Here is a 9,375-nt window from a genome sequence, read left to right on the forward strand (position 1 = left end):
AGGACAGCTGACCCAAACTAGCCAAAGGGGTATTCCATACCATCTGACATCATGCTAAACAATATCTAGGGGTGGCTAGCCGGGGGAGGGGGGGCCAGACTGCTCGGGGTTAGGCTGGGCATCGGTCAGCGGGTGGTGAGCAATTGCATTGTGCATCACTTGTTTGTACACATTATTATTAGTAGTACTATTATCATCTTTATTGTTATTATTATTATTGTTATTATTATTTTCCTGTCTTAATGAATTGTCTTTATCTCAACTCACAGGCTTCACTTTCCCGTTTCTCTCCCCCATCCCAGAGAGGGAGGGGGGAGGGTGAGCGAACGGCTTTGTGGTGTTTAGCTGCCGGCCAGGTTAAACCATGACACTTATCAGTCGAGTGATACTTGCCTATCAACTTGGACTTATTTCAGAATATGCTATATTATGGTGCCATTTCAAAACCTCTGAACATTAGATTAATTCACTTCTCAATGTAGCAGGATGACCTAGTGGCTGAAATGCTAAGCCACAGAGGACATTACTTGTGCAGAGTTCCTCTGTAATCATGCATAAATCCCACATCCCTTTATGCCTGCGTTCCTTGCTTACAAATGGGAGTAGGGGTACTTCCTAAAATCACCAAGTTGGCATCAGCATGCGTATTTTAGAAGAGCAAGGTGTTTTGCCACCATGGCACAGGCACTCCACAAGCATTTGAAACCAGACATTAAACTTAAAAGAATGCTTCCATTTCTTTAAGACTTTATTTTGGTACCTGTCAGGCAACTCAAAAAGTTTTAAGAAACTGTTCAACAGCTGTCCATCTGGTCTAAGAATACCTTACATGAAGAATGGGATTTGCTAAGAGCACCTCTTCTACTCTGAAGCCTTCCAGAAACAATAGGACTCAGAATCAAGTGAGATATCTTCAGCTACCAGAAAGAGAACAATCTATTCAATTGTTTTTCAAAAATGAAATGTTTTAAATAAAATGTGTTCACCTTTAAACAGGGGAATACAGGTAGTTTAAGCAGAAAGTGTTGTTAACTGTATTATCATCTACAAACATGTTATTTCAAGAAAAGACAGACTCTGCTATTGGTGAGCTTCAAAGAATTAGAAGTTACCATAGGTTATTGCTCATTAATAGTATTTAAAGTTTTTAAAAGATGAAGGACAGAACCAATAGTCTGTTTTTCAGCTGCTGTGTTCCAGGTGAAAAATCAGGGAGCTACGGTGAAGATTTTTACTTGTAACTCACTATACCAAAAGCAATTATGTATATGAAGAATGAACTCTGTGAGATATGTTCATCTGATTCGTGTCAGTATGGAACAATGCTAGGGCCGCATGGTATGATGAATGTTACCTTCTGTCTTACATACAAGGGTATGTAAGAACTGGTTGAAAGTTCTGTTATGAATAAATGCAAATTTTACAGTCTCTAAACATTAATAATTCTTAGGAGAAGAAAGGAGGCCTGTCCATCTATCATCCAGGTTAGCTTTCCTTAACCATCCCTCATAACTTTTACTATGTAACTTACCGTTATGCTATATATACATGTACACTACAGTCTAATAAAAACTGAGGCAAAACTATTCTTCTTTGTTTCCTTTCCTTCTATGCTACTGTATATGAAAAATAACAGTCATTTGAGAATCAGAATTTCAGTCACTTCTGACATTAGGAAGGGGCATATATATGCAAGGGTGGACGTGAGGCTGTCTTTGAGGATGAAGTAAGCTTTGTATTAAGTTTCAGAGAAAGGAATGCTTTTTAAGATTTGTGGTAACCCTGGGGAAGCCATTTTCTCCACAATTGCAGCCTGTGAACTCAGCAGCCAGACTTTCACTTCAGCCAACCTTCAGCTGCCGCACCAGACGTGCCATCACAGCAGAACTGTGTCAAGCACTACTGTTCCTGCTACAGCCCCGAGCTGCTCCTCAGCCCCTTGCTTGAGCCTGGGTCTCCTTTTCCCTGGGTGCAGGCTATAAGCCGAGTGCTGCCCTGGTGCTGGGTGGTACCCTGTGTATTTCATAGCAGGGATACAAATTGGATACATTTCTCAATGACATTCTGCATTTTTGACCATTTACCCAAAAAGACAGCAAAGCTCTGTTGCAATCCAGCAAGGAAGCAGTCGTGGTACCGCAAGTCACTGTGCGTTGCTGGCCCTGTCACCAGCAGGGCTGGGGCTCGCAGCCTGCTGGACACCCCCTGCCAGCTTCAGGGTGCAGCTGTTCACACCTGAGCTGGATTAATGGTTCAACTGGCAACTGCAAGCTCACTGGAGCTACAGTTCAGCTGAATTCAAGGAAATATTTCAGTCTTGATTTCAGGATCAAGAACAAAATATTTACAACTTGCTTTAGGCTAAAAAGCACTAGAACACAAATGTTAACCTCATCTCTTGTCCAAATGTATTATAGTGCCATTAGATATGTATTTATTACAAGCTAGGATTCACTTAAATGCAACTTTTTTCCCCCTTTCACTTGTATATATAGTAAACTGCAATCCAATGCAACAAATAACTGTAAAACCAAGTCTAATTTGCAACTTATTATTATGTTTTTTAAAATCAGAGATCTAGCAGCAATGTTTATTTTGTGGCAAGACCCATGGTGCTATGCATTACAGAACAATACGTATAAGGATGCAGTACACCACTGTCTATTAAAAAGACCCACTTCTCACTGACAGTGCACTCACATTGCATCACAGCAATTTTCCAGCCAACTGATACTTTCAGATAAATAACTGCTATAGGTTTCTGCCTGTCGAAACAGCACAACAACAATGCTATTCAAAAGGCAGTTATACAGTTAGCACAATCTGAGGAGGAAAAAACTTATCTACCTAAGAAAACAGCACTCTAGCAGAGATGGGTAATGCAATATTCTAGAACTGCACAATGTAAATAGGGTAAAAAAACACACACAAAAAAAGAAAAAAGGAAAGGCACACCACAGTGAAGTCTTAATCCAAGGAAACCTGATGAAATAAAGTGGAAATGTCACCTAAAATATCAAAGAAATAGATGATGGAAACACAGGCTGACAAAAAGCCTGTAAAAACACAGTCCTGAACTTACTGCTTATGACAATGAATGGCTTTTAGCAAGAAGTATCTTTCTGCCAGTAATAGGATGCTTTGACATCTGAATTCTCAAAAGTGCAAGTTTCTTTATGTTGAAGCTCGATGACTTTAGTTCACAATTGCTGACGCTGCAGGTCCCTCACTGGCTGAACGATCAGCGCACACAGTATGCAAAAGCTGTAAAGAAGCTACTTAAAGGAGCTTTAGCTTGGGAATGACAGTCATGATGCTTCAATAGTTTCCTTCCTAGCAACTCCAGAACTCAAAGCAGCGAAACTCACTCTGACTTTACATGTTCCCAGCTAGCTCTGACTGCCTCCTCAATGTCATCTGCTCCCTTTGCCTCTTTGAGAGCCTGATCCCTGTCCCTCAGCCTAGTGCTGGGGAGGAAGAGTCAGAGAAATGCACAGCAAGCAACAGGGACAATGCTCTGTGTACCAGGCATGGCTGTGTCACATTTGTGTTGTTGCTTTTATTCAGTGGGGACCACCCACCCCAAGTTGTGGGGTTGAATGCTCCCATATGGGTAAGAGAATACAGAGAGAAAAGGTGAGGATGAAGGTTGCTCAGGCAACCTTATAACAAATGGCCTTTCTTCACTTCTGAGCCTCTTACTGTGATACCTCACTGTAATTCTTCACATGGAGTATTTTCAATGAGATTCCCCGCCCCCCCCCTGTGGAGGAATCGTTAAGTGAGGCAGGACATGTGAATGTTGAGCAGTTGGGAGACAATGGGCTGGTGAAGCACCGTACTCAACTCACATGAGCCTTGGCACGTATGCAGCTGGCTGAGAGCCAATCAGGCTCAAGGACACGATGCCCTTGGGCGATCGGGAAAGTCCCTAAGGTGGGACAGGTAGCCAAAAGAAGGAGGACCAGACTGAAAAGCCCGGGAAGTGTTAACCAATCCTGAGCTTAGTTTCTGCAATATGTATGAGTTGATTATGTTCAAACTAGATAAAAGACGACTGAGCTATCCATTAAGGTTGAAGTTCACTGTTAACTCATATTGATGTGCTGGGTCTTCCTTCCGTCGGCAACAAATTGGCGCCCGAACAGGGACCGGTCTGAACAGGATTTGGACACTGCTGGCAGTGATCCAGGGCCACGGTTGGACGGAATAAAGGAGAAGCCGGTCCTGCAACGCAGCCCAGGAGGTGAAAAGGACAAGAATCCCTGCACCCGCGCCGGGAAGGTGAAAAGGATGTGAAGTCCCCCGCACCCGGGAGTGGATCCCGCTGGTCGCGCGTCGCCGAGATCTGCAGCTCGGAAGGTGAAAGGGAGTCCCCGCACCCGGGATGAGCCTATTTAGGGTCCCGCCGGAAAAGCGCCGCCGAGGTCTTTGCAAAGGCTGCAACCGACGTATATAAAGGTATGAAAAGATAAGCGGCGTATTATTTGCTCAAATGCTTTTTAGAAAAGCGGAGCATTTTAGATACAGATTGTAGAAAAAGATTTGCCAGGGTTATTAGTATATGGGCTAGCTAAGGGTTGTTTTACAAGTCCTGATACAGTTTTTGAACAAACAGAGTGGCGTAAATTTGGAAATAAATTGTTTGATGATGTTAGGAACGATGTTAAGTTTACTGGGAGATTTGATGAGGCCATGGAGAATAGTGGCTAATGCATTAGCCACACATAAAGATGAACAAAGAGTTGCTGCTGCTGCAACAGAGTGGTCAGGACCACCAAGAAGGGTTAATAATGTTAATCCACAGCAAATAAATATGGAAGGCACAGATTGCCCGTTGCCACCTTCCGTTAGAACTTTTACTATTACACAGGGGGCCTCGGGAATTTCGGGGGTGCCTGTGACAATGTCCTCTGTAGTAGAGGAGGAGCTCTCACTACCAACAGCTCCAACTGCTCCAATAGAAAGTGAGAAAGGAGCAAGTGAAAAGACCAGTGCTAACTCATTTCTATCAAATATAAATCCCTTCACAACAGGGGCGCAGGGAAGAGAAGGTCTGCAGCCATCGAAGGCCTTTGCTGTTACGCCCCCTGTTGACCTGAACGTGCCTTTCGACCCAGGCCCTATTGGCCTTGGAAAGGAGCGATGGAGGCAAATAGCAAATGAGGCACTGCGTGAAGGGAATTATGAAACGGCAGCACAGTTAACACAAGCTTTTCCGGTAGTATACTCGCCACCAGATACACAGGGGAATGTGACCGTTAATATGACAAATTTAGACTGGAAACTATTAACTCAATTACGATCTACAGTAAATGATTCTGGTTTAAAGGGGGAACCTACTCGGCAAATGTTAGATTATATTTGGGGAACTAATATATTGCTCCCCGGGGACATACGTGGTATAATGAAGCTGATCCTAACACAACATCAACAGCTTCTTTTTAATGCGCATTGGCAAAGTGTTTGTCAAGAGGCAGTAGCTGTGATAAGGGCACCTGGAGATCCGTTGTATGGTGTCACGTTGGAGGAATTGATGGGACTCGGACCATATTATAGATTAGAGACACAAGCGTTGCTAGGTCCAGACAAAGCTAAAGAATCAATGAGATTGGCTCGAAGAGCCTTGGACCAAATTAGAGAGCCAGGGGGGATACCATCCTATATGGGCATCAAGCAAGGAAGGGAGGAACCATTTGGGTTGTTTATTGATCGAGTAGCAAACGCAATAGAAGCGGCTGGGGTACCTGATTATCTAAAGGGCACTATTCTAAGGCAGTGTGCAATTCAAAACTGCAACCCTTCAACTCGTAGTATATTAGCTTCCTTACCCGGGACATGGACAATCGAGGAAGGGTTGGAAAGAATGGCTCAGGTACCAGTAGGCCAACAGGCTATGTTAGTAGAGGCAGTAAAGCAATTAGGTGACAGCATGCGAGAACAGGCACAGGCTGTGAAAGAGCATGTTCAGTCTACACAGAGTCAGGTCCTTGCAGCTCTTGCTCCTTTGCAAACCGCCGGTGGTCCAGTACCACCCCCTAGTAACCAATTACCACACCGCTGCCGATGTTATCGTTGTGGTGCTTTTGGACACGTGAGACGACACTGCAAAGCTGGGGCAGTATGGTGCTCAAATTGTCAGTCGAACAATCACAAGGAAGCGGCATGTCGACGCAACGTGCCGGGAAACAGCCGGAACAGCGGGAAGAGTCGCAAACGCCTCCCGCGGCCGCTCGGCTCCCGGCCTCGGCGCCGGCACCGGCCGGGGCAGCGCGGCCGCGGGCGGCCACCTCTCGGCTGGGGCCGGTCCCGGTCCCTGTGCCCGAAGTTTCCCAAGCCCGCCCCGCCGAGGCGGAGGATGCAGCAGGACGGCGCGGAGCAGGGCGGCTTCCCGTGGCCGGAGCCGCTGCCCGTGGCCGGCCCGGCGCTGCCGTTCCGCTGCCCGCGCTGCGGGGAGCGCGGTCGGTTCTGCCGCGGCGCGCATGTCAGGGCGAAGTTCAACAGGATGGTGGAGGCCGTGGACAAGACGATGGAGAAGCGGCTCGACAGGCTGACCAGGGAGCTGGCCTAGAAGACGGCGGAGCTGCTGGAGGTGCGGGAGGCCTTCGTGCAGCTCTCGCAGAAGCAGCAGGAGGTGCAGCGGAGGGAGCGGGTGCTCAGCAGGCAGGTGGACGTGGCGGTGGAGATGATCGCGGCCTTGAAGCAGCGCCTCAGCGAGTTCGAGGAGGAGGCAGAAAAAGAATTGCGGGGAAAAGCCAGGCTCCAGCACTTCATTGAGAACCTGCTGCAGCGCGTGGACCTGGCAGAGAGGCAGCTAGAGTATTATCAAAACCAGCAGATCGCCTGCAGCAGTATAGCAGATGTTACACGCTCTTTCCTAACTAGGAATCATGTGTCTCATCCATTTGTGGTGAATGGTCAGTGGCAAAAAGAAAAGGGGGAGAGTAAGGGGCGGCAAAGACAGAAACGGTACCAGGAGGATGCCACTGACACTGACGGCATGGGTAATAGCAGTAGTATAAGTGACACAGGTGCGGGGCGGCGGGCACCAGTGTCCTGGAAATGTGATGGTGAAAAGGACTGTGACAGTGCAGAAGATGAAGAGAATTGCGGCATTGTGACTTGTAGTGCAGCAGAATTTACATGCAGTAGTGGGCAATGTATTTCCAAAAGCTTTGTCTGCAATGGTCAAGGTGACTGCTCCGACCACTCGGATGTATCTTTGGAGCAGCGTGGCCGCCAGCCTGCACCTCTGGTGAAGTGTTATGTGAGTGAGGTGCAGTGCGGCTCAGGTGAAAAAGACTATGACAGAGATCCTGATTGCAAGGATGGAAGTGATGAAATTAACTGCCCTTCTCAGACTTGCAGGCCAGACCAGTTCAGATGTGAAGATGGGAACTGTGTTCATAGGAGTAGGCAGTGCAGTGGTGTGAGAGACTGTCTGGATGGCACTGATGAAGCAAACTGTAACGATGTTATTCAGTGCTCTGGACCTGGCAAATTCAAGTGCAGAAGTGGAGAATGCATAGATATCAATAAAGTGTGTAACCAGCAGAGAGGCTGCAAGGACTGGGGTGATGAGCCCCTGAAGGAATGCAACATAAATGAATGTGACTGTCCAGCTGGGTTTGAGTTTGTAGACAAGAGAAACTGTGGAGATTTTGATAAATGTCAAAACCCTGGTATCTGTAGTCAAATATGTATCAACCTGAAAGGTGGCTACAAATGTGAACGTAGCCGTGGATATCAGATGATTCCTGCTACAGGAACCTGGAAAAGGCCATACCGGTACAAAAATACAAATAACACCTGTGATTACAATGACGCTGCTAAGCAGGGTTTAGGGGTTCATAGCATGGAGATGATGAGGAACCACCCGCGACACGTCATTACATTAAGTCTGAAAATGATAATAAATGTATTATGAGAGTACTGTACCGAGATACGAAAACAGGACAATGGCTGGGGCCTGCTGATGTGATTTATATGGGGCGAGGTTATGTGTGTATCTCTTCCCCTACAGGGCCAACCTGGGTTCCTAGTCGATGTGTTAAACCAGCCATTGAAGAAAAGTCATCAAGTACGAATAACAGCAACCATGGCTGATCTAACGGCACAAGGGATTCTGGTTGCATTATCTTTGACAATGACGGTTGGACGTAATAGTGCCATCCTAAGCAAAATCGATCCTCAAACCAATATGTGGGTCACTTGGGCAAATGAAACCGGACAAAGTTCATTTTGCCTATTCCTCGCTTCTGCGTCTGATCCTTTTGTTGATGAGTTGATTATGTTTGAAATGGTTAAGGGATCATACGCAAAAAATTGTAGTACAAGATAGTTGGTTTGAAGGTTGGTTTAAATCTGTTTTTGGGAACGGGTGGATGGTTTTTTCTTCGTCAAAGAGGAACTTCGTTTTCTACTTATAGTTATATTGATTATAGTTGCTGCAAAATAAAAACGGGGGAATTGTGGAGGAATCGTTAAGTGAGGCAGGACATGTGAATGTTGAGCAGTTGGGAGACAATGGGCTGGTGAAGCACCGTACTCAACTCACATGAGCCTTGGCACGTATGCAGCTGGCTGAGAGCCAATCAGGCTCAAGGACACGATGCCCTTGGGCGATCGGGAAAGTCCCTAAGGTGGGACAGGTAGCCAAAAGAAGGAGGACCAGACTGAAAAGCCCGGGAAGTGTTAACCAATCCTGAGCTTAGTTTCTGCAATATGTATGAGTTGATTATGTTCAAACTAGATAAAAGACGACTGAGCTATCCATTAAGGTTGAAGTTCACTGTTAACTCATATTGATGTGCTGGGTCTTCCTTCCGTCGGCAACACCCCCCCAAAATTTTTTTTTTGAAAACATAAACGCTTGTAACTGTAATCAGCTACTACCTTCATGATGCAAATATGACTTTAAAGGCAATTTTGTCTACAATGGAAAACAAGGATACAGAGACTGTATACTGAACACCCGTCAAAAAGGCAAAGAACACCAAATTGACCTCAGACAGACAGCTATTGCCATTCTTTTTTTTCACCAGGGACAATCAAGGAGGAAAAATTTGGTAAACTGTTCCTGATCCATCAGCTGTGTCCACAGAAAAGTCTAGATGAATGGACAGCTTCAGTTCATTCTCCATCAGATTATTTCCAGCTAGCCTTATAGATGCTAAGGAGTACTTCAAGCATTTACATTTCTGGATATTCAGTAGTTAGCTCTTCCACACCTGCTTGTAATGCAGCTATTATAAACTCCCGTGTGATATACTCTTTTGTGTGGAATATACAAGTTGGCACTCCAGGGAATTTCACCTTGATAACATAATTTATCAGCATCCACAATTATAATATTTAAACTTCCCTTTCCTCTTT

The 9,375-nt window shown here is 45.7% G+C and overlaps 1 long non-coding RNA gene across 1 annotated transcript; it reads left to right on the plus strand.

Annotated features, from left to right (window-relative positions):
- Nucleotides 1-3,769: 3,769 nt before the first annotated feature.
- Nucleotides 3,770-8,248, plus strand: LOC137847211 (uncharacterized). The gene is made up of 2 exons (XR_011090859.1): nucleotides 3,770-4,461; nucleotides 8,024-8,248. It is a non-coding gene; the product is annotated as an uncharacterized lncRNA (long non-coding RNA).
- Nucleotides 8,249-9,375: the final 1,127 nt, after the last annotated feature.

The sequence above is a fragment of the Anas acuta genome, chromosome W, assembly GCF_963932015.1.
Source record: "Anas acuta chromosome W, bAnaAcu1.1, whole genome shotgun sequence".
Lineage (NCBI taxonomy): Eukaryota > Metazoa > Chordata > Aves > Anseriformes > Anatidae > Anas > Anas acuta.